At 33.9% G+C, this 27,183-nt stretch overlaps 2 pseudogenes; both read left to right on the top strand.

Moving 5' to 3' along the window:
- Positions 1 to 525: 525 nt before the first annotated feature.
- Positions 526 to 8,186, top strand: LOC120124837 (annotated as a pseudogene).
- Positions 8,187 to 16,346: 8,160 nt separating this feature from the next.
- Positions 16,347 to 17,144, top strand: LOC120124765 (annotated as a pseudogene).
- The last annotated feature ends 10,039 nt before the right edge of the window (positions 17,145 to 27,183 follow it).

Raw genomic sequence — 27,183 nt, 5'->3', positions numbered from 1 at the left:
AACTATTCGTATATTTCAAATTCATCATTTTTTGTTAAAAATTTGACGATCGTCTGAGTTATACGTTAACACGTTGATTGTGATATGATAGTTTTTTGAGATTCTGAGATTATATTTTATCTTATCCCAGTCAGTAGATTAACATTCAACTCAGATTGTCGTTAATTTTTTAATGGAGGAGGATGAGTTTAGAACATATAAGCAATTGTGTGATCATTTTGTAACTTTAATAGTATATGGCTCAATAAAGCAACACCATATAATTAGGGATAACTTTGTAACTTTTAATAGTTAAGATATTTAATAAAGTAATTTTTTATAATCGGAGGACCTTTTGTGTACTTTATCCATAAAAAAACAACCAAACTGGCTTGGCTAAAATTGTAAAAAAAAAACTCCCAAATCCCATTTAATTGGAGTAATCACAGCTAAAACAACATCCCACGTGAAAGAATCTTGTTTTTTCTTTATCCCTCCAATTTTCACACGCTTTCCGATTTCTTAGCGTTTTGGTCTCAATTAGCATTTTCGGGGAGAATCCAAATTTCCCGACCGGCTTTTCTTTTCCTCGTCAAAATCTTGAAAATCGAAAATTTCCGCCGATTTTGCCTTTGAAGCCTTGAGTCTTCCTTTTGTTCGGATCGCTTGATTTTCCCGCTAAACCTTTTCTCATTCTGAATCAGAAGAATCGAGCTCCAATTTTAATTTATTTTTGCGGTAATACTGCAATCTCTGGATTGGACATAGGATTTAAAACAAGTTTCTGATTCAGGTAAGCTGTTAATTTATTTTATTGTTTTGTTTTTATTATATGTTTCTTTGATGGAAATTCTACATGTTTAGCAGGGATTGGATATGGCAAGTCAAAGAGGTTCATCTAGGCGAAGTTCATCAATGGTAAACTTATCGTCGACAAGGAAGAAATCACCGGAGAATGGAGGTTCCGACACCAGCCGAAAACTCCTACCATCTTCTCGTCCTATGTAAGTCTTTTTTTTCAACTCTTATTTTCTTTTTAAGATTATTTTTAAAATATGTTAGTTTAATTTGAATATTGAAGACTTATTGAAGTTCTGTGTAAATTAAATTATGAAAAATCGCATTTATTTTGAGAATAAAATGTTCTTGCAGTTTAATCTTAGGTTTTAGGCTTTTAGTTCTTAAATATTGCCTTGGTAGCGTAAGTTGTTTGCCTAATATAAAGGAAAGGATGTTGGCAGGTATATTCATTATGATTGAAGTTGGATATCGTTAGCAAATAGCAACCATGATGTTTTTCCTTTTTAGGTTTTATTATACATTGGGAGCGTTGCCTGTGTTGCTTGGCAACATGTCTGTCGTAGCAGCGTTCAGTTTTTCTTTTATTTGCAAGCTCATATTCTTTTATCAATAAAACAAGCACATTTTGAGGTGTCAAATGCCTGTCTAAAATGGGTACTTCAATTAAGTTGAGGGGTTGGACTTGGAACAATTTGTGTATCTATTTAGTTGCATTGCCTTAAGTATGAACCTTTAAATTGTGTCGACACTCTAAAAACTTTCCCCTTTCTTTGAAATCTTAAGTCCAATTTCCAGAAGAGTAGAAGCTGCTATCAGTTCTGACTATGTATATTTATTTTTTAGTTTCTTTTTATTTTTCTAAGTGGATAAAATTCATAGCGACCACTGATAGTTTGTGAAAGTTCATGTTTTTATTGTGTTCATTCTGTCAAAGTTATTGGTGAAAAAAAGGTTTATATTCTGAAGTTCCAACCAATGTAAAATTTTATCTTGAAAGTAGTAATGGAACATTTTGAATCAACTTGCATGTGGAAAGGGGACTAGCTGGAGAGCGTACTGTGAGAAGGTTGCGACTTTCAAAGGCCCGGACGGTACCTGATAGTACAAGCATTTATGAAGCTTGCCGTAGAATGGCTGCTCGTAGAGTTGATGCTTTATTGCTTACTGACTCTAATGCATTGCTTTGTGGGATCCTCACGGATAAGGTATTACTTTTTTTATTAATAAAATTAATTTCCATATATTAATACAGAGAAAACAATTAATTAAAAAGTACAAATTTGTGACACGATTACTCGTAAATCATAATCAGAAAAGAACGGTTAATAAAAGTTACACGGCAAGCCCAGCTACCAAGTGAGCCGTAACCAATTCACTTAAATTTAAAATATCGAAACTAGTGGACCGGAGACAAACTGCATGAATTATTGCTTCACTTTGGTATCATATCTTATCCCTTTATCTCAAACATTTTGGATTTGACATTTGCATGAGGAACGCTCTTCTTCATATTAATTTATTCATTGGCTCCATCCTTTTGTTTTTTTTTCTTTTCTTTTTTTGTTTGAGGGGGCGGGGTTTGCATCCTTTCTGTGTACTGAACTATAACAACTATGATGTGTCTTGTTTACTGGTTCTTGTTCTTTATTGACTCAAGGACATAGCAACGAGAGTGATAGCCCGGGAGCTTAATCTGGAGGAGACACCAGTTTCGAAAGCAATGACCAAGAACCAACCCTGTATTTGTTCTTTCTGATACTCTTGCAGTGGAGGCACTTCAGAAGATGGTGCATGGTTGGCCTTTCTTTAAGAACATCTACTCTCTGTGTGATATATTTTCTCAGATCTTACCTCTAATGTTGTTCATATATCCTTCTAAACAGGAAAGTTTAGACACTTGCCTGTTGTAGAAAATGGAGAAGTCATTGCTTTGCTTGATATAGCTAAGTGTTTGTATGATGCTATTGCTCGAATGGAAAGGGCAGCTGAAAAGGGAAATGCTATTGCTGCTGCTGTTGAAGGTGTAGAAAAAAATTGGGGAACTTCCCTCTCAGGTTGGTGGATGATGTTTTCTTGTCTTCAATGAAGTTGTATTTGTAAATTGTACCTTTGTAAATTGTACCTTTCAACTTTTTGCTTTTGGCCCTTGTATTTGTACCTTTTCTCCTTTTTAATTTTGGCCCTTGTATTATGCATTTTCTGTTTTTATTTTAGATTTCAGTTGACCTGTTTTAAGTCTCTGCTATCTTTGGGGGTGATATGCAGGTCATAGTACATTCATTGAGACACTTCGTGAGCGAATGTTCAGGCCCTCACTGTCTACGATTGTTACAGACAATCCAAAGTAGGTAATACTTTTTTTTATCTATCTGGTCCTTTATACAACCTCTTTTGATGATATTTTGTTTGTTCTTGATACTATTAGTAGCTTAGCTTAACATAATGCCTATCTATCAGGATTGTAACAGTTTCACCAGATGACACGGTTTTAGTGGCTGCGAAAAAGATGCTTGAATCTCAGTAAACTCTGCAGTTGTGACAATTGAAAGCAAACCACGAGGGATTCTAACGTGAGTCTTTTTTGAATCAAAATGCAATTCAACATCATTTTCTATGTGGTTGAGGAAGGAGTAATACCAATCTGTTTTACTTTAAATTGTTAGTTGTTTTTTGACACAGACTCTAACCTGTGCCTCTGAATTTCTGACAGTTCAAAGGATATATTGATTCGGGTAATACCACAAAATCTGCCTCCAGATACTACTGTTGTGGAGAAGGTATTTGCCACATTTGAATATCCTGTTTTCCTTTTCATATATTGACCTTGTAAGCTTTTGTACCGACTCATCATTTTTCACCTCTATAATATGCTCATCATTGTGCTTTTGATTCGATGCATAGGTCATGACTCCTAACCCAGAATGTGCAACAGTTGACACCCCGATTGTTGATGCTTTGCATACCATGCATGATGGAAAATTTTTACACCTCCCTGTCGTAGATAGAGGTGATACGAGTTACTACTTTGCAAGGAATCTAGTGTTGTACATGCTTTAAACCAGTTCTTATTGAGTTTCTATGGTTGGATGCAGATGGAGAGATAGTTGCTGTTTTTGATGTTATCCATATTACTCATGCTGCTATCGCTACTTTAAGTCAAGTGAGTATCTTTCTAAGATTATGATGTTCTTAAAGTAATTTTACAGGATAAATGCTGTAATGTATGGATATTTATTCAAAAGTATTTGACTTGTTACGGTCTCCACGTGTTCTTCAAAACTAGGTTGGGAGTACTTCTGGTGTCAATAATGAGGCTGCCACAACAATGATGCAGAAGTTTTGGGATTCTGCAATGGCCTTATCTCCCAATGAAGAGGATAATGAGAGTCGGAGGTTTGTTTTGTTGATGTTTCTCTGATTATATACTTGTGGTTTGTGCCATTACTGTCCACTAACTTATTCATACTGATGTTTCAGTGATGGAGCGGAGACAGGGAGATCTCTTCCCTATCCTTCATCCAATATGCCAAATATGTTTGGCTTCAAAATACAAGATAAAAGGGGACGAATGCATAGATTTACTTGTGGTACGCTTTAGGATTAGGTTTCCTTTATGTAATAAGACTAGTCCTTGTTTAAAGGACATGAAATAATAAAACCATAATCAGAATTTATACCAAAACCGTAAAAGATCTGGGTCTCTCTTTAGCGAATCCTAAGGTTTCAATCTACCTTTGACGAGCTGAAAGCTTCCAGTCTCCCTTTGACGAGCTGAACTATCAGTTACAAGAACACATGATTATAACAAATTGGTATGATCGTAACATTTAGTGTTGCTTGTATTTTCACTTGTTAAATTTTTGCAGCCTAGCCAAAACATTTCTGGCAAAGTTAACTTCTATATGAAACTAGTTTGGAGAATAATGTTTGGGATTAAGTTCGGATCTTATGGTTTACATCTAGTGTGATTTACAATTGGTTATGGGTCCTACAACCGTTGCACATTTTCAGTGAGCATGCGATTGCGTTTTCTACATTCATGCTCATATTATCGGAGGGATCTAATTCTTCTGTAAGATCTTTCCCTGTCCCTCTCTATAAGTTGTATCTAATAGGATTTTTGTTTGTTTCTTCTGTATACAGATACACGGAGTTTGACAGATCTAATAACAGCAATCCTCAATAGGCTGGAGGATGACATAGATAGAAACAGTGTACCTCAAATTTTGGTAGGTTTTTAGGTGCAGGGGGAATGAACTGTTACTTCATGATGATTAATTTGGTATTTAACTTTTATTTCTCCAAAATTTATGCTAATTGGTGGAGATTTCATGCAGTATGAAGATGAAGACCATGACAAAGTTGTATTGGCATCCGACTGTGATCTTTCAGAGGCCGTTGAGCATGCACGGTTAGTTGGTTGGAAGGTATGATTGGACTGTGTGATTTAAATGGATTTACGCATACTTGAGCATTTTACAGCGTATTTTACTTGTAACATCTGCAATACCGGGTTAGTGACCAAATTGTAAAGTTTCAGAATTTGGTGACTAAAGTAGAAGAATGAAAGAATTCAATGATTATTTGAATATATATATATTGAAGGTTATTTGGTAATTATTAAAGGAAATTAAGGATATTATTGTCATTTGACCAGAAAGATTTTTATAATTTTTTTAAGGTAATATAAACGTGGGACATTTGAGAAGCATCCAGAGTTCTCTCTGCTCCTTTCTTCTTCTTCATACGTGGGAGAGCAAGGCAAAGGTAAGTTTAATTTCAGTTGGTTAATTCTTAAGTTTTAAGCTTAGTTTTGATTCTTTGGGTATTAAATAAGTTTAAGGAAAGCTTATATGGGATTTAAACAATAAGATAAAGGAATTATGAAGGAATTTGCAATATGAGTTTTAAGATGAAATTTTGATATGGTATGGTTGTTGAAGTTTTAGGGATGAATTTGACTTGTCATCAATCTAATTAAGAAGTATGAAGTGTTAGAATTGGAATTAGAACACATTGAAAATTTGGTATGATTTTTAAATCTCATATGGAAGATAGGATTTTGAGGTTTAAGATGAAATAAATGAATATAGATTGGTTTAAGTATGTGTACTAGAGTTAAGAATGAAAAAGGGATGATATATGAAGTGTTTGAGTGGAAATGAAGTAATTTTCGGGTTGAAAATATGATTTCTAGGCAAGGGGAATCGGTACCCATTCAAGGGGAACCGATACCCCTTCAAACGAATAACATTTTCAGAATGTCATTAGGGAATCGATACCCCCTTAGTAGGGAACCGATTCCCCCTAAAGGAAAAATGTGCATATTGGTTTAATAAGTTCGTTTAAGTTGCTAGTATCCAATTACAAGGTGTAGGTATCTAATGATTGTCTTAAAATGTATAATTATGTAGATTCAGAGCCTAACCAAGTTCCGGAATCATTGACAAGTAAGATCGATCAAGGGGAAAGATAAGAGATTAGAATTGACTAGTGAGGCCAGGTGAGTGCATATTCAATAGTATATGATGTGCGATGGAAATAAGACTTGCGATGAGTCTATTTCCTGAAGTGTTACACATGAATTCATGATTAAAGGCATGAGTTGAATATGCATGTATGTATGCTTGATTAGATGAATTGATCTGTTCTTTTATGTGCTCTAAGTGATATGACTTATAGTTATTTCTATTATAATGTTACATGATATGTTATGCATGTTAAATGGATTATGTGATGGTATAAGAAATGATATGAAATATATATGTGAAAACAAGTATATGTTATGAGATAAGATCTATGTGATTACATGCAACATATGATATTAGATATATGTTTACACATACATGTGGTATGTGATAGAAGAGAAGGAACATGTGATTATGAGATCAATGATTACACGTACATGTGATACGTGACTGAAAAGAAAAGATATGTGTTTATAAGAGAAAGAATATGAATAAGTAATGTGAACTGTTATAAATGATAATGCCCATGTTATGTGATATGAGAGCTAGGGGTATAGTTGGCATGGCAAGGGTCGAGGGTTTACCTATGTTCTTCGGGACATATGGACTGTTTACCTATGTCCTTCGGGACATATGGACTGATTACCTAGGTTCTTCGGAATCTATGGACTGGTCCTTCGGGACATTGATCGAGCTGTGGTGACAGCATATGTGTGCACAACCTCAATGTACTCACATACCTTAAGTTCTCACTAGTGTACATGGGCTAATAAAGTGATTAAACAAGCATACTGAATGTGATATGTATACGATGGATTTATAAGTGGTTTGAAATGTGTTACGTGAACCATATGATGTTGTGTGTGTATAGTGTTTGATTGAAAAGGTTAACAATAAAAGTATGTGATTACATGATAAACTGTTAATGATGAATTATGTGTATGTATGTATTTACTGTAATTAATCTGATATGATTTTATATGATACGAAGAATGCATGGAATTGGTATAACATGATAGAACAGAACATGCATGTATTGATATATGTTATGAAGTGCATTATAAGTCGTTATGCCTCACTAAGTCTTCGACTTAGCGTGTGATTGTTTCACACGTAGGTTTCGAGAAGAGTAAAGAGTAATGCGGAGCAAGACAGGTCAGTTTTCCTTACCAAATGTCAGATCAGAAAATATATGTACTGTATATAGAGTGTAGTTGGCATGTAGTCTAAAGACATAAATTGTATGAACTCTGATATATATTTTGTAAACGTTTTGAATAAGTTAAATGTTATCAAAGTTTTTTAAATTACTCACTATTTTATACGAATAAATGTTTGAAAAGTCAATGTGACACTTCGGACTCGTATCCGGATCGGATACGGGTTGGGGGTGTTACATTACTCGTAATTCCCAAACAAAATACACTTGTACGATGGAAAGATGCTTGGAACTAGATACAGCTCTTACTATGAGTCCAAAGAAAACTTGTTTTGATCTTTTGATAGATATCCATGTTGAACTCAATTATAAGATGCATGGGATATTTGTGGCGTTAAGACATCATTTCATTGTAGTTCTAATCACTCACAGGTTTTATAGTTTATGGTTCCCAAGCATCTTATTCGTCGTCTCTTAAGTTGATACAACTGATCTGATGACTTCTGCAGGGTTTGCGATTGCATCTAGATTATTCAGGAACAAAACCTCATCGAATGGGTTCTGGTTCGGGAAGCCTAGATTATGCCAACTCCGATGCATGGTCTGCTGCATACAGTGCTGTTGCAGCTGGGGCTGCAGTTGCTGCTGGGCTTGGCTTATTAGCTTTCTTGAAGAAATCTGGGAATTAGCACCGGTATAAACTTCTTCCCATTTGAAACTCATAAATTGCAAGATGAAATGATTCAACTTTCCGTTAAATACATGGTGCTTGATTTCATATCCTTCACGAATCAAATCGATAAATCATCATTTTATCCGGATTCGGCTTGCTGCATGCGCATGGCTTAGAGTGTTGAGCTATGATTGTTTTCCATTATTTTTTTTGTAATTGAAACTGTAGATTTAGGTGAAACAAAAGAATTTGCTTCAGATTCTGGTTTGCTTCATAAATTGAACGTTTGTACAAACAGCAATCTCCTTTCGTTATATGTGTATTCACCAGAATCGTGTGTAAATAGTATACGGGTGTCGGTCCTATGTTTAACTTTTGGGTTAAATACGTTCATGATTTCTTTTGTTTTCGGTTTGGTCATTGGTTTTGAAGAAATAACGTTTTGATCACTTACCTTATCATTTAATTATATTTTGATCATTTAACTTTCGTTTTGTCCAAATCCCAAGCCTTTTGCATTCTCGTTGTCGTTCATTTAAATCCCAACGCCCTTCCACTCTCATCGTTGTTCCTTCTGTCGGCAACCGTGTCTCTGTACTAAACCATTTGTCTCTCTCGTCTTCATTGTTCATCCAAAACCCAATAGCCCCAACCCCTGATAGCCACTCAGCTCCCTTTACTTCACTACTTAGTGTTCAAGGATCCATGCTGCCCAATCTCGATCAACTACCCTCATCGTCCGTTAAAAACCGAAATTTCAAACTCTTATTCATAGGTTAGACCTTATTTCCTTACCACAATAAAAGTCGGTGTTTGCCCGATATCTTGAATCCGAACAACCAACCACCGCTTCGTTAAAATTACACCCGTACATGTCGTAACCTTATGCTCTCATATAGCTCACCACCCTTGCGTTTAGAACTCTAAATCCTCACAACGATCACTGCCCTCGCATCTGGAACCCTAGGCCTTCACCGAGCCTTCGTAGTTCTAGGCTCTTTAGCGTTGTTCAATCAACACATAAGCCCCCTCCATTAGTGGCACATATAAACTTTTTTTTGAAGGTGTGTACACATATTAATAATACAAATTTTTAAAGATAAAAGTACTAATAATATTTTAATTATAATAAAAAGTCTTACAAAAAAGTATATCTGAAAATAATTTTTTACAACTGTTCACTTATAGGCTTCATGTTCTGATATCGTTGTATGATCTTTTCATTATCTACATTATCAAATATATCTTTCCCATTAAAAGTAACTAAGAAATCATTCAGTCATTCATCTTCCATACGGTTGCGCAACTGATTCTTTATAAAATACATTGCATAGAATGCTCTTTCCACTGTTGCGGTTGCAACTTGTAAAACCAAAGCTAACTTCAAAAGTAAATACTCAAGTGGGTACATAACATACTTCATCATCTCAATCATCTTTTCAGATAAGTCATAAATTCCTTTTAGACCACAAAATCTTTCATCTAAACGAACATCAATGATATAATTCTCAAGCTGATAATCAAGCAACATAAGATCTTCTTAAAAAATTCATAATGATAAAATTTGACAAGAGGAATAAATTTTTTTTCTTATCAAAAGAAAGATACAAGTCTCTTGAACTCAAGCAAGCCACACAAAGAAGTAACTCTCTACTTGTCTCAGAAAAAAAAAACAATTATTAAGCTCTTGAAGTTGTCTATCAATCACCTGATAAAACAAATCAACCTGAAAATGATGCAAATTTGAAACTTCACGAGCTTTTCTCCTAGACTTCCCTGGAACAACAAATGCATTTTCCATGTTTGGAACTTCAATGTTATTCTTTTCACAAAACAAAGAAACTACTTCAAGTAAAGGTTTCCACCCCACACCTCTCAAGTAAAGGTTGCCACCCCACACCTCTCATCATTTATTGTCGTTGTTTGGACACACTAACTAATTGTATATCATTCACAATGTCTTGATCACTCTGTTGCAATGCTTGAGATAATTCATTAGTAACTCCAAATATATTTTTCATCAAATGCAAATTAAACAAAAACTCAAATGACTGTAAAGAACTCAATAATAACAAACTTCAGCTCTTTGCTCTGAGTGTGTTCCATCTTCCTCAATAATTTCAAGTACATCCATCATAGAAGAAAACATAATAATCAAGCTAACAATAATTTTATAATGTCAACCCCAACGAGTATCTCCAGCTCTCTTTACAACAGTTTCTTGATTTAATCCATGGCCACTGAAGGTTTCACCATTTTGTAATGCTTCTCTTACTTTAATCATTTGACTAGTTGAAGAATTTCTTTTCTCTTACATGAAAAACCAACCACATTAATCACATTAGCAACCAAATTAAAGAGAACGCAACCTCAACTTGTTTTTTAGCAATTGCAACAAACCCTAATTGGACCTGATATGCAAAGCAATGAACATAAAAAAACATCCTCATTGTCTCTTGGAATCAAACTTTTAAGCCCATTAAATTCTCCTTGCATATTACTTGCCCCGTCATAACCTTGTCCTCTTATTCTTGAAGAACATAATCCATGAGTTGCAAACACATCTTCAAGAGCATTAATAAGTGAAGCAGTAGCAGTAGTAGAAACATGAACAAGAAACAAAAAGCATTCAACAACTTTTCCTTTCTTATCTACGTAACGTATAACGATAGCCATTTTCTCTTTTACTGTATGTCACGAGACTCATCAACCAAAAAAGCAAAAAAAAATCATTTTCAAGTTCATTAATAATTGCACAAGTAGTCTCTCTAGAAACTGCACTAACAATATCATTTTGTATAGTCGGTGATACTAGTTTAAGATTGTCACAAGCATTTTTGAAGATTTTGTTAACAGTTTCATTATGAGTAGCGAGAAACTGTAAAAGTTCTAAAAAGTTACTTTGATTACATGAATCTTGAGACTCATCATGTCCACGAAAAGCCAATCCTTTTCGTAAAAAGAATCGAACGCAATCAATTGTAGCTATAAGATGAGTTCGATATTCTTGTTTGGCTTGATTAGATTGCTTCATAATGACAACTTCAACATGTTGTTTCTGATTCATTAGAGCTTCAAATTTTCTTACAGCTACATTATTAGTACTATTAGGACCTTTAGTGTGAAGTTACAATATGCTCTTATCGTTTCAATTTTGAAATCCATCGGCAACAAATTTATCACCTCCTCATTGCTCTCCTCTAGATTGAATATAGTGTATCCATTGGCAACAAAATATTGCATCCTAGGATACACTATATTCTAACCAATTTTTATGCTCTTCGAACCACTTAAGATTGAAACTTCGTAATTTATCATTATACTTCTTAGGAAATTTTTGTTCTTTTTGTTAACAAGGATCTTTCAACAAATAAGCTCTTCGAAGTTATTCGTGATCATTCGGGTGATATTCTATAATCTTTGGTCTTTTTTCTGGGATCTGCTTGAAGAATTTTTAAGTCAACTTCTAGAAATTCCTTTTTTACCGAACATGAATCCTCTGTTGTAGCCTTTCTTTTAAAATATTTTTCCATGTCTAAATAAAAAGTAAAAAAATTAATTGAATTATAACAATTAAGCTACACTAAATATAAAATGCGAAAGATATGCTGTGTACAATAACAATAAAGAGACACATGGAATATAACAATAACAATTGTAATTCACAACCATTATGTATTTAAGTAAACTTATATAAAATTATAATTACACACTTGATTAGTTGGTTATTTAATTATATTATAATTAAAATTATATACTTAATTATTTCGAATATGATTTCATGATTTCCAACGTGAGAACTTTGCGTTATGGAAAACATGTTTATTCACTTTTACTGTTTTATATGTTTATTCACTTTTATTGAAAACTTTGTATTCCAGAAAACATCATCATCATTAAATTATTAATATATAAAAATAAATATAATCTAATTTAATTATTATAATTTAATTTGGCATTTTTTTTACTTCATCTAGATAACTTTGCATTCTGGAAAACAAAAAATTATTAATATGTATAATAACTATAATCATTAAATGTTTGATTATAATCATTAAATTAGATCATAAATTATGATTATTTCATATTTATTTGTTTGATTAATGTGTATTCTCACTTTATATATATATTCTTTTCCTTCATACTAAACGGCATGTTTTTTCCCTTCAACTTGATAAAGCACGGATCTAGATAAAGGTAGGAGAAGATCGATTATTCGGGTAATTATATATATTAAAATAATAATCTAAATTCATTTTAGCCATTTGTTTTTTTTCTTCTGCAACCTTTTCACTCTCTCACGTCTCAAAATCTTTTGAGATATTCGGCCGTGGCTGTATGATCAGCCATTAATCGACATCGTTTGCGGTTGTCAGATATTGTCTGTGACGACCAGAAAACTCAATCACTAACATATTCTGTGTTTTTGTGCTAAAATCAAATCCAACATTAGTTTTTCATTAAAAAAAACATTGATTGCATATATATATATATATAACTTTAAAAATCATGAGTGATACCGTCAAAATCTCTTAGATTTGTCGTCTGATCAAGATGGTCTCTGGCTATCTTTGCCCATTCACCGTATCGGAGTTTCTCACCGTACGGATTTATTGTCGGAGGTGTTCATTGGAAAAATCTCAAGAAAAAAAAGTTAATCCTTTCAATTATTTTCCTTTTATTAGTGTTAATATCTTTGTTTGTTTTTCTTCTTCATACTTTTAGTCTCCAAAGTTAAAATATTTGAATTTGGGGATGTTTTAATTCCTCCCAGATTCAAGTTGTTGGGTGGAGGTATTCTCTAAACTCTAGAATGTTCTTGTGTGGGTGGGGGAATGGATCAGTTTAGAAAATAAAATCTATTTATGTTTAGGTTTTAATTTTATCAGGGCCTAATGATTTAATTTTGGGCCTGAACAAAAATAGTTTGTAATGTATATTTGGTGGGCACAAATAAATCAGGGTAGTGGTGAACCCAAAATTTTTTATAGATTGGGCCTTAATAAACATAAATTTTTTTAATTTAAAATAATTTATAGGCTAGTATTTTTAAATTTAAAAATATAATAACAATTATATAAATATATGGATTAAGCCAAAAAAATATTAAATAGATTAATATATTTTTAACATAATTCATACATGTTTTTTTATTTAGGGTCAAATAATTATTTGATCACCCATCTATTACTTAATTTACATTCTGGTCACTCAACTGTTATTTTTTCAAAATCATATCTAATCGTTCATTTTAATTCTATTTTGATCACTCACCATTAAAATATTTAACGATGTTAAAATGACATTTTTTTTAATTATTTTTCAATCAAGATATGACATTATCTTATTATGACACGTCAATATAACTGCTAATATTTTAAAGATGTGTGACCAAAACAGAATCAAAACGTAAATTATGCGTGATTTAAAATAAATAATAGTTTTATGACCAAAATAAAAAATAAATAACTAATGAATGATTCAATAAGTAATTTACCATAAGGGAGTCATGGCCTAGGTAGGCCTAGGCTTGAATTCGCCCCTAAATCAGGATGGTCACAAATTATTTCCAGGGTGGACACTTATTAAAAATATCAATCTCTAATAAATTAAATTAAAAGTGCAGGATGGGCACGTGCCCACCCTTAACAATGAATACATCCGCCACTACCTCGCATGCCCTAGGCCCTCACCGAGCCTTGGCAGTCCTAGGCACTCTAGCGTTGTTCAATCAACACCTAATCCCTTCTCGCATGTCCTCTATCGTATACTCATACCCTTCACCTTTTATAAAGTAACGAAATTTCATGAAGGTGCTCGAATCCTTATCATTACACACTTACATGAGTATAGATTCTAAAATTATATTACTTATTATAAAGAAAACAAAATAAAATACTCTTAACGTTTGATAGTATTATCAAATGTATCTGTATTTTTTTACATATTTAAACATTTAACATTTTATTTTGAATCAAAAAACACTCTTAGCGAATGAAAATCATTAGTCAACTAGTGATCAACGACTGATGCTGATTAAGTATGTACATGTGGATGGAGATGATGACGTCTCATGTCCAATCTAAAATATAAATTTAAATTAACTCAAATAATTCTAATAACTTACATTTAAGTTTATAAACTTTAAATAAAAATAAAACAATTTAATCTTTTAGTCATAAGAAAATTTAATAAGTATTTTTTTTATAATTTAATCTTTTAATCTTATTCAATTTAGTATTATAACTATAATTATTTATTAATTTTAAATTTATAAAACAATATACTGTGAGATTAAATTACAAATATATTTTTTTATATAATTTAATCTTTTAATTTTATTTAATTTAGTCTTGTAACTAAAATTATTTATTAATTTTTCTTATGACTAAAAGATTAAGTTATTTTATTTTTATTTAAAGTTTATAAATTCAAAATTAATTAAAATATAAAATATAAATTTAAATTGACTCAAATAATTCTAATAACTTAAATTTAAGTCAAATTTAAAAAAGAGAAGTGTTTGTATTGGTCATGTGGTTTTGATGGCTAAAATATATAGTAAATAATGTTAATAGCATAGAAATAACATCCAAATGAATGGGTTTGGTGTTTAGGCGTTAAGCCTTTTATCCACTAAATTATATTTTGGAGGTTTAATCCTTCATTTCTTTAATTTAATAAAATAAATCTTATGTGTCACACAGTAATATCTGATTGGTTGCTATTAATTAATTTAATAAAATATTTTCTTTAAACTGACACCAATTGGAGAGTGACACGTGCAACTCTTTGATTGATAATAAAAATTAAATATACATTTAATAATAATATTTTTATATTTTTAAAAAATTCTGGAGTGGTAATCTCACGTCAACATGTATCATGACCTGGACATGTCACGTCAGCATCTCCCTCCTCATGTAAATACTTGGTCAGCATCAACCGTTGACTGTCAAATGACTACTGATTTCCATCCACCAAAAGTATTTTTTGATAAAAAAAAATGAAAAGTTAAGTGATATGTAAAAAAAAAATACAAATAAATTTAACGATGATGTCAACGTTAGAATATTCTGTTGCATTATGCCATATTATAAAAACATCAATTATTGTAAAAAGGGTGAAATATCCAAATAGTCACTTGACTATAGGTTAACTTTTAATTGAATTATCCAAAATTTCAAATGTTCAAAATATTTTATATTAAATTCGATAAACTGATAAATTGTTGTAAAATATATCATTCATATATCTTTGAATTGGTCTCAAGTATGAGATCATAGCATCCTTGCTTGAAATAGTTCCTCTCCTCCGGCCCTGGCCTAGTAACTCAGGTCGGGCGTGCCTATTCTTTCTCGTCCACGAAGTCGGGGAGAACAGAGAGAGAGAGTATATTGAAAGACTTCAAATAAAACCTCAATATTTATTGTCATAAGTAATAGAGGTAATATATAACTTTAATACTAATAAATATTAAGAATCTAATAATAATATACATTAAAATCATATATTATAGATACAAATAAATATCTATAAAAATGAATATTCATAATAAAAATTAATTAATGATTACAGTTGAATCAAACAGGTTTAAAATAAAAATAATAATTTTCACAGACAAGAATGTTTTATTGGTATTGAATTATGGGTTTGTTTATAAAAACAAATACTCCATATTTTACTAAAGCAAAGTAAATAAGAAGTTACATTTGTATTTGAGTTAAATAATTTTTTTTCTTCTAATAAAAATGAGAAATAGGAGACAAAACATTTTATTAAATTTAAAAAGAAGTCAAAGGAGCATTTCTAGTGGTGGAGCCACAAATTAGTTAAAGTGGATATGTAATTATTCTAAAATTTGATTTTTGTTTATTTTATAAATTATATCTATCTTGAAAATTTTCATGTCCATACTGAAATTTAAAAAAAAAATTAATTAGTTACTTTTTTTTACAGGCTATGTACACCCTAAAATTTTATTTATATTTATCCAAAAAAAAATTTATTTATTCTCGTTCTATTTAAAAATTTTTATATTATTTCATCTAAAAAAAATGTCTGGATCTCTTCTCTACATTTCCAATTATAAAATTCAGGTGAAATCTGGCTTATCCCATCCAAATAAAAAAGCATCCATCTCGTTCATCAACACTATCCCTAAGATCAAACTCCAAGTCCTACCCTACCCTACCCTATCCATGACCCATCCATAAACCAAAAATTCAAAAACCTCTACTTTTCCCCATGTGACATCTCTCTCCCGATGGACACCAACCATCAAGCTCGATCCTCTCCTTATCTTCCTCAACCCCCTACTTCTGGTCGCTCCTCCTTTCCACCCCTTCCTCCAGCAACAGCAGCAGCAACTGCAAATGTTCTGGTCTTACCAGGGCCAAGAAATCGAGCAGGTTAACGACTTCAAGAACCACCAACTCCCCCTCGCCCGCATCAAGAAGATCATGAAGGTCGACGAAGATGTCTGCATGATCTCCGCCGAGGCCCCTATCCTCTTCCCCATCCGCATGAAGGTCGACGAAGATCATGAACGCTTGCGAGCTTTTCATCTTGGAACTCACCATCCGCTCCTGGCTTCACGCTGATGAGAACAAGCGACGCACGCTTCAGAAGAACAACATGGCCGCCGCCATTAAGAGGACCAACATTTTCGATTTCTTGGTGGATATTGTGCCCAGAGATGAGATCAAGGAAGAGGCTGGTTTAGGTGGGATGGTGGGGGCTACCGCCAGTGGGGTGCCATACTTTTTATCCTCCCATGGATAAGCCTGCTGGTGGTGCTCTGGCTGGGATGATGATTGGGAGACCAACCGTCGACCCCACAACTGGTATTTATGCCCAGCCTCCTTCCCAGGCTTGGCAGAGTGTCTGGCAGACGGCCGGGGCGGAGGATGCCTCCTATGACGGTGGAGGTAACGAAACTCAGGGGAATCTTGACGGACAAGGGTACATTTTATGTTGGGTTGATTTCGAGAATTTTCACTTTGTAGGTTGTTTCTCTATTGAAATATTTCTCTCCATCCAGAGCTTATTTTCATTTTCTTAATCTATTATTATTATTATTAGGTGTTGTGATATTTTTTCTAATTTTTCTCACGTTATCTTATCTCAGGGTTACACTTTAATATTATCGCTAATAATTTTTTAACAATAAGTGATACATATAATTGTATAACCAAAATAGTAATAAAATGATAATTTTATAATTAAATACATAATTTACTCTTATTATTATTATTATAGAACTTGGTCAAGTTTTATCTTTTCATTTTTGGATAAATTCTTTTTTATTACCTAAAAGAAGCAGTCCAAAACTGCTAGAAAAACATGTTACAGAAACACCATTACAGAAGAAAAGACAACCAACCAAGAAACTAAATCCCCCAAGCCTCACATAGCAGCAAATTTACAGTACCCTTCCTAATATTTTTCCTATACATTTTAATTCTAATGACCTCCTTAATGCACTTAACAATACTATTTACATCTCTCAAATCACCCTTAAACTGCATACGATTTCTTTTCTCCCACACATAGTAAATGTAAGAACACTAGATCATTTTAGGGATATAAACAACCAACGATCTCCCCTTCAGCATCAAAACAGTCCATCCCAATTCCTCATCGCAACTCTCAACCTCTCGATAAACCCTGTAAAATCCAAGAACAATTGCCCACATCTCCCTAGCAAAACCACTTTCAAAGAACACATGTTTTCTAGATTCTTGCACCATTCCACAATTTCTGCAGAGCCCATTCATAACAATCCCCATTTTTTGAAGCCTATCAACAGTAGGTAGTCTGTCCAGAATTGCCATACAGGTAATGACATAATGCTTAGGTATATTCATAGATAACCATATAAGTCAATGCCAATTTACTTTGACCCTTCTCTCTCTTATCTCTTCAAAAATCCACCGAGGCTTGAGAAGCTCCTAGTTCCCAGGCACCACCAAAGGCTAAACCACTTCTCTTGACCCCATAAGCTTCCTTAGGCCCCAGCTAAAATGACCTTTACAGTCAACTTGACAAAAACTTACCCCTCTAAGAATATAAACTTGTACCTATGCAGTCCAAAGAGAGCCACTGTTTGCAATAAAATTCTTAACTAAGGACAACATGCAGGCCTTATTCCAACAATTAAGTCTTTTTATCCCCAACCCACCCTCAGACTTGGTGGTACAAATAGTATCCCAACTCCCCAGAGCACCCTTGGCAGAGGTGTCACTCCCCTTTCAAAAGAACCTGGAACATAGCTGCTCAACTCTCTTCACCACAACAGAAGGAAAAAATAATTGTCTACACCAAAAATTAGCCATATTGAACAAAACAAACCCTATTAACTAAAGCCTACCATCATAACTAAGCCACCAGTTAGCCCAGTGACCCAATTTGACTTTGACCTTCACTAAACTGTTGCAATCCTTCACTGTCAGTTTCCTTGAGGTAAGAGGCACCCCAAGGTACCTAACAAGTAGCATCCCAACTTTGAATCTAGTCACCTCATAGATAAGGCTCAACTTGTCAGTAGAGACCCCAAAAGAAAAAAATTCAGATTTACCCACATTCAAACTCAATCTAGAAAGTTCATAAAACTTTTATAGAATACATTTAACCTTAATGATGAACTCAATATTATCCTTGCAAAAGATAAGGAGATCATCAACAAAACTTAAATGAGTAATCTTAACTTTCTTACACTTAGGATAATATTGAAATACACCCCTCTCAGCCTCAGCATTCAACATACAAGATAACATCTCCATAGCCATCACAAAGAGGTAAGGGGATAAGGGATCCGCCTACCTAACTCCCCTCAATCCCCTAAAGAACCCAACTAAACTTTCATTCAATGAAACTGAAAATCTAGAATCAGTTATGCAAGCCTTAATCCACCCTATGAAATAATTAGGCAAAACCAAAGCATTGAAGACATATAAAATAAATTCCAATTAAGGGAATCAAAGGCCTTATGTAAATCTATTTTCATAGCAAATCTAGGGGACAGTGAACACCTACATACCCTCTTACCAATTCTTGAGCAAGCAGAGTATTGTCAACAATACTTCTACCCTTGATGAAGGCAAATTGGTTAGGGGCCACCATAGTAGGGAAAAAAAACTAATAAGTCTTGACACCAGAATCTTGGTAATGGTCTTATAAACTACAGAACATCAAGAGATTGGTCTGTAATCCTTGGCCTTGCAAGCATTGGGAATATTTGGCACCAAGGTGATTATTGTTGCATTGAAAGCAGACAACAACTTTGAGGAAACAAAGAAATACTTAACAGCTGCAATGAAATCCTCTCCTACAATCTCCCATGATGCTTTAAAAAACCCAGCAGTGTACCCATCAGGGCCAGAGGCCTTGTCCTGCCCTTGACTGAAAATAGCATCTTTTATCTCTTCACAGGTAATTTCTCTAACCAGAGTATCACATCCCTCCCTAGTCATTTTAAAGCCAAGTAACCCCTTTAAAATATCTACACTGTATCCCTTGACTCCTTCATCTCTGGTTCCAATATGCCTTGTGAAGAACCTAATAAATTTTGCATAAATTACATCAAATATCTCAAGCTTAGCCCCATTTTCATTCTGCATGACCCTTATAGTGTTCCTCTTCCTCTTAATAACCATCTGAGAATGAAAAAAGTTAGTGCACCGGTCCCCATCCTGAATCCAGTCCACTTTAGCTTTCTGCCTGTAGAAGAGCTTCTCAGCCTATACCAACTCTTCTAACTCCTATAACATCCCTTTCTCAATTTCCAAGTTCCCTACCCCTAAACCAATCAGGGTCAGAACCTGTTGCCTCTCCAGTTCCTCCCTCTTCTCAGCAAACCTTTTTGAAATATCAGAAAACCTCTCCCTATTCAGCTCTTTAAGTCTAGGATTAAGCTTTTCATTTTACAAAACAAAAATTGCATGGGATCCCCCTGCACCTCTTCAAACCAAGAATCCTTAACCACCTCTTCAAAACTAGGATACAAAGCCCAAAAATTAAAATACTTAAAGGGTTTAGCTTTCCCTAAAATATCATCATTGGTATACCAGACCACAGCCAAGCAATGATCAGACACTCAAGGGGCCTTGAATTCCGTATGAGAATGAAGAAACCCTTTACACCAAGTTTCATTCACAAGGACCCTATCAAGCTTTCTGATAATGAAATTAGCCTCTTGCTTATTTGACCAAGTGTATAAAGGCCCATAATAAGGGTGATCAACTAAGCTCAACCCGTCTAAGCAGTTTTGTAATTCTTACATATCAACAGTTACATGTCTCTCTAGAGAGCTTTTCTCTTTACACATGGTAATATTAAAATCCCCTACTACCCAAGGAGAATACCCAACCAATAACTCAACCTCCTGTAATTTCTTCTATAAATTGTTGTGATAACTACATCATTCCCTTCGAGCTTTCCTCATTAAGTCACTGATTGACTGGAAGAATGAATGATAGAAAACTGAAGCCTTTTACTCCAAAAAATCCAAATTATTCCATTATTAACAGAATCACAATTCCAATAGTACTCCCAATCATCATCATACTTAGTAACAATACCAACAACTTTGTCAAATCTAACTCTAGTTTCTAGCATATAGAACACTTCAATCTACATTTTGTTCACCCTGGTAAACACCTCATACTGTTTCTTAGGGTGATTGAACCCTCTCACATTCCAAAAAAGCACAGTCATAGAGAATTTGAAGTTGAAGCCCCCTTTTCTAAACCAACAACCTTTGAGTTGACTTTTTTAATATATCTAACCGAACCTTCTTCTTAGTTTTTAAATCATGCAAAATTGATGCCACTCCTTGAGAGGCCAATCTTGGTTTCCTCCTACTATTCTCACAATCCTCCAATGTACTTGATAAAATCTCAAACCTATTGGCAGATCCTACAAGAACAATCTTGTTTTTATCTTGCTTAATGTTCTTATTCCTCTGAACCTCAAAAGAGAAGGCTCTTCATAACAAGGTCCATCCACTACACCACTATCAACAACACCTTCTTCACCAATTTCCTCTTGATTAGTCACTTCACCCCATAGCCTATCTTTCCATCATCTATTGACTCTTGTAAACCTTGCACCCCCAGCTCATGCATTGGCTGTTGTACTTGCTCAGAATGAGTAATTCCCTCTACCAAGCCAACATGACCTATAGCTTACTTAGCCCTCCACTCTTTCTGCCCTTGCTTCACAGGCTTCTCACCCCCTAAACATAATTTCTATCGTATGCCCAAAGTACTTATATTTCGAGCAGCAGGGAGGGAACCATGGAATCTGAATCTTAATAGTCATTGAAGATCCATCCCTTATCTTAACTGTAACAGCTTGAGGTACCTTAACTCCAACATCTACTTTAATACAAACCTTAGCATACTCAAGTTGTTCTTTCGACACAGTAATAGAAACCATGTATAAAGGATTTCCTAATACAAAATTGCACCCAACTCTCTAAATCCCCAACCAATAGATCGACTATCGAGAGAAGTTAGTTAGAAGAAAACCAATTGAAACCAATAGATGGTCGAGTTTATCTTTTCCCTTGACTTCTTTTATTTTATTTTCTGAATTTATTTATGTCCTTTGCATATAGTGCTCATTGATGATATCAGTGCTTTTGCTCATGTTATTTTTGTTGTTTGATTTAGCTGTCGTTATTCCTTTTCGTCCCGTATTATTATTATTATTATTATTACTATTATCATTATTGTTAATAATATTATTTTTAATTTTGTAAAGGCCCTATTACAAATTAAAGCTGGACCAAATAAAACAGGTCCAAATTACAATTGGGTCAAGATCCAAGTAGGAGGCCCAAACCCTGGTCTTGATTACAAAAGACCCGGACCTAGCCTATCAGCCAGGCCTATCGAACAAACCCAAGCAACTAGGGTTTCTGAACCCCCTCTCTAACATCGCAAGATTCTCTGTCATTGGATCTAATCAGATCTAACGATCTACACGCCTTAATTATTAGGGTTTCAGGAAACCCTTTCGCACCGCACCCTCTCAGTCGCACGATATGGACTCATCCAATGGTCTAGATCAAGCCTTTGCCGCCACCCATCTCCACCAGTCTCTTGCCATCGTTGTTGCCACCAAACAAGCCCCTGCCATGTCAGAAATCCCAAATCAACACACAAACCAAATCCACACGCAATACAACTATGATTTCATTTTTATAATGATTTCGTTTTACCAAGCAAACAAGCAAACAAAAAATATATGTAACATTCAGGGTTATAAAACCCTAAACCATTTATAAAGAAAGGGTTCCCATTTTCAGTTTCGAGAAAATCAATAAAAAGCAAAAAAGGGCAGAAAAGTTGAAGGTGTTTTTCTTATTTTTTTAGTTTCAAAATACCAAAAAAAACCCACAAACATTCGAAACAACCTTTGTATGTAAACCAAAGAGAATGGGGTCAAGTAGTTTACATGGGAGGAATCGAACCGAAGTGCGTGAGAGTCGAAGGGTCGGGGCTCGTTTAGGGGTTTTTTAGGTAGTTTTAGCCTAGGATATGTGTCTAGGGGTAATGATTTAGGCTTTAAGGGTATTTTGGGTCAGTTTGAGAGTTTCGTCCGTCGTGTGCGGCGACTGGCAGTGGGCTGATCGAGGGAAGAAGAAAGAAAAAGAGAGTTTTTTTTTTAAGAACTCAGTTGAAATGACAAAAAAACAAAAGAGGTACATATAGGAAAAGTTTCGGGGCAAACCATGCTTAGGTCCCCTGACTTTAGTCGTGTTTTAACAAAATAGTCATGTATAGGGATCAATTTTGTAATTTACTTGTTTCCTGTGCAAGTTATAAATTTTGGTTTAATTTATATTTAATCCCCCTAACGCTAGCGTGTTTTTACATGTTAGTCACTTGTACAGACTATTTTTGTAATTTACCCACTTTTATGCATCTTATATATATTTAGGATCATTTTATGTTTAATCATTCATATTTATGCGTGTTTTTGCATGTAGGTCATGTGTAGTGGTTGTTTAAATTTTTTAAATGCTTATGGACTGATTTAGTAATTTTCCCTTTTTATTTCGAATGTATATTTTAGGCTAGGAAAAAATGAATATTTAGGAAATAGCCCCTGTAGTTTCTGCATGTTTATATTTCAAACCAAAATCTATTTTTTATTTATTTTAATTTGACCATTCAATTTTAGTTTATTTTAATTTAGTCCCCATGTTTTATTTATTTTTATATTTTGTAATTTTAGCACTCAACCTTAAGCATGCTCATTTTAGTCACTTTTGTACTTTATTTTATTTTAATTTTGACATGATGGTTTGATTGTTTATGTTTTAGTCCTATTTCTATTTTATTTTAATTTTGCATGTTGCGTGCGTGTTAGTTCATTTTAGTCCTTAATTAATTTTGCATGATACCCTCATAAGCATCTCTTAACTCGAATCAAAATAAATTGACTATGGGTAATATTCGTTCATTTTAATATTGTCGTAAAATGACTGTCTTAATGTATAAGAAAGTTACTTTCGATAATTTTAAAATGAAAGTCTATCCCATTTAGTGACACTAATTAAATTTAATCCATTTTAAAATTTGGGGATTGGGAAAAATCATGTTTTTTTAATTAAATTCACCGAGAAAATATTGTTAGATCGAATATAAGGTCTCGTCTCGAGGTATTTAATAATTGAATATCCTTATTCTCATTAAATATTGATAAAATAAATAATTAATTATACTTGCTTGATATATGCTTTTAATTTGATTTATTTTTGCATGTGTTTTTCCATGGGGTTTCAAAATAATAACACTCGGATCGATATTGAGAATAGTAATATCTTTTCATTTTAGTTGGAGTAATAAATGACTATTTTAAGGCATGAGAGGTTATTTATTCTCGATTGGAAATAATTTGATATTATCGTTTTCTCTTGAATCAATATTGATTTTTAAGACGAAATAATGATATCTCTTCATTTCAATTGGAGCAATAAATGATTGCTTTAAGGTATGAGATGTCATTTTTTCTCAATTGGAAATCATTAGATATTATCATTTCACTCGAATCAATATTGAATTTTAAGATGAAATAGTAATATCTATTCATTTCGATTGGAGTAATAAATGACTGCTTTAAGGTATGAGAGGTTATTTATTCTCGATAAAAAATAATTAGATATTATCGTTTTCCCTCTTAAAATTATTTTGGGTGTTGTTATTTTGAATTAATAATGAACTTTAGAATGTAATTTTAATATTTCTTTATTTCGATTGGAGTAAGAATCGATTGCTTTAAGGCATGAGAGGTCAATTCTTTTCGATAGGAAATAATTAAATATATTTTTGTGCTTCATCATAAAATTCAAAGAATATTATTTGTAGGGGATCTTAAACTAAATTAGACTCGATTTCTTAAATTTCATTGCAAAAACAATTAATTAATCGACTAGATACCGATTTAGGGCACTGTAGGGGTGCTAATCCTTCCCCACACGTAACCGACTCTCAAACTCAAATTTTGGTAATGGAGATCGCAAATTTGTTTTTTAATTAAAAATAATATTTTTTTAAAAAATGAAAAATACTTTTTGGGTGTCCAATCACACCCTAATCAAACATTGGTGGTGACTCCTCGAACCATGTTTTATTGTTAACCGATCATAAAATTATTTCAAAATAAGACCCCATTTTAAAAATCGTTTCGATAGCTTGGCGACTCCGCTAGGGACTTTTTTTAGAGAGTCAGGCCATTAGTCGACTAATTAATTGTCTTTGAAATGAAAATTATAAGTTCGTTCTAATTTTATTTTTTGATCCCTTGTGTGGTTTGAATAATTTTTTCACTTGTAATTTGATTAACCACTAAATAGTTGTACTGATTTGTTTGCTAATGTTTTCAGAGTAAATAAATGTTCTAGTTTTTGAGACTTTTGTTTGGTGTTAACTGTTTTGTTTTCGCTTTTTCTCACAAACTGCACAACTGTATTTGCATAACATGAGCTAAAACCCCGCTCCACCCTATTTAAGTATGACTGAGAAGCTACTCCCTTGTGTGATTTTCACCTCTGTATGGGATAGTGAGTCACTCTTGGGGCTCATACCTTATGGTCCTCGTGATGGTTTTCACTTCCGTATGGACATAAGAAGGTGTGTCCCCTCGAATTGAACTCGATCCAAAAGCCTCTAACGGGCCAGGATTGAGCGTTCGGTATCCTAAGGGGCACCGACAAAGATAATTCGAGGACCTCTTACTTTATAGTCAAATTCATCATATAGTGAACTTAGGATCTAGATAGATCCTTATCCAAATCTTACTAATACCGTGAGGAGAGTACACAAGGAAAAGCCTTTTTGAGCCTTTAATTTTTGTAGTGCAATTTTAATTACTGAATAAATGTATGCGAAAAAGAGATCATGCGATTAGGTTTATTTTTTGAATAAACATGAGAACTAGATGACATGAGGTTAGGATTTTCTATAAACAAAGCATGTGGGTAGAAATCATGTTTGGGTAGGATCTGCTAAAGCATGATTGGGTAGCCAGCATGTGGGGTAGGTTTTATCAACAAATTATATTATGCTCGATTAATTCTATATGATTACTGACTAATTTCTCTTGTCATTTATTTTATTTTGTTCTCATTTTGCATTGTACTATTTATTCCATGGCGTTGATCCGTGACCGATGTCCATATAGAAGGCTTGTAATATAGAACGTAGGATTCAAAAAGAGGTAGAAGAAAATGTAGACGTTCTGAGATGGTCCGAACAGTCTCAGCTAACAAATGGAGATAGTTTACAGCCTGGGTATATGTCAGATCTGATTGGGTAAACAAACATCAATGTCCGTCAAAATGACTTGAGCGAGCTGAAAGAGATTTGGGGAAAGTGGGAAACATCCGATAAGTAGTTGTTTTATCAACTTTATAGTGACATCTAATATCTCTTAGATGTTCCAATTGACCGAAATCTGTTTAGAGCTCTTGCACAGCTCTAGAACCCTGCCTATAGCTATTTCAATTTTGGCCGAGTGGATATGACACCTACCATAAAAGAATACCATGCCTTGATTCGTTGTCTGAGATTCCAAGCAGACAATGTGTACACCAAGCCGCCAAATACTCTTTCCTTTAAGAAGAAATTGCTTTTGATAAACGACATGAGTGAAGAGTGGGTCTTAAAAGGCATCAAAAAGAAGGGAGATATCGAGTGTATTACTTGGATCGCTCTAAGAGAAGTGATCTACCATCATCCCAACATAAGAAATAAGATTAACCTGTTTGTTGTGGGTATCTATGGGCTAGTCGTATTCCTGAAGGTTTTGGGGAACGCTGATGTATCAGTGGTCAACTTGTTCGAGAGACTGGACAGACATGTGGATCCTGTTTCGGCTATCTTGGCAGAAACATTTCGTTCCTTGAATTCTTACAGATGAGAAGGAGAATGACGCTTCATAGGATGCATACCGCTTTTGCTAGTCTGGATCCTCAGTCACTTCAAACACGTCAAGAGGGCACCTGATCGAGTCTTCTTAGAAGCATTTTCACCTTTGAAGGATTTTCTTACTCGAGAATGGCATGGGGTTTCACTGAAGGGAAATGGATATTGTATAGGTGTGGAGAAAGAGATTGGGTTCCATTGCTAGGCATATGAGGTATGCTCCGTTACTGGTTTCCAGCCAGTATGGGTCGAGACAGATTATTCCGGTAACTTGGTATTTATTCGTGTCTGACTTCGTATTCAGATGAGAGAAGTACAAGAATAAAGTCAAAGGGGTTACTGATGAATGAAAGTATACTCATAGAGTAAATCTCTTTACCTTCGACTTAAGGCTATCATAAAAGTACGAAGAGTGGACAAGCAACATAATTAATGATAATATCCCGATGGTCAATCCTGAAAATACTTGACCTATGGAAAAATATCTCAGAGTGGTACCATATCCGTTATAACAAGCCATGCTTGACTTTGAGGCTGAAAGGAAACAATAGAAGAAGACATTACAAAGATTAGAGGATGAGACGTACCAGAAAAGCTTAGAAATTGATATCCAAAAGGGTCGAGCTGACCGGATCGAAAAGGAAGAAAGACAATTCATATTGGATT

The sequence above is a fragment of the Hibiscus syriacus genome, unplaced genomic scaffold (assembly GCF_006381635.1).
Source record: "Hibiscus syriacus cultivar Baekdansim isolate YM2019G1 unplaced genomic scaffold, ASM638163v2 tig00110429_pilon, whole genome shotgun sequence".
Taxonomy (NCBI): Eukaryota; Viridiplantae; Streptophyta; class Magnoliopsida; order Malvales; family Malvaceae; genus Hibiscus; species Hibiscus syriacus.
The sequence above is the reverse complement of the archived record's forward strand: the minus strand, read 5'-3'. Positions and strand labels throughout refer to the sequence as shown.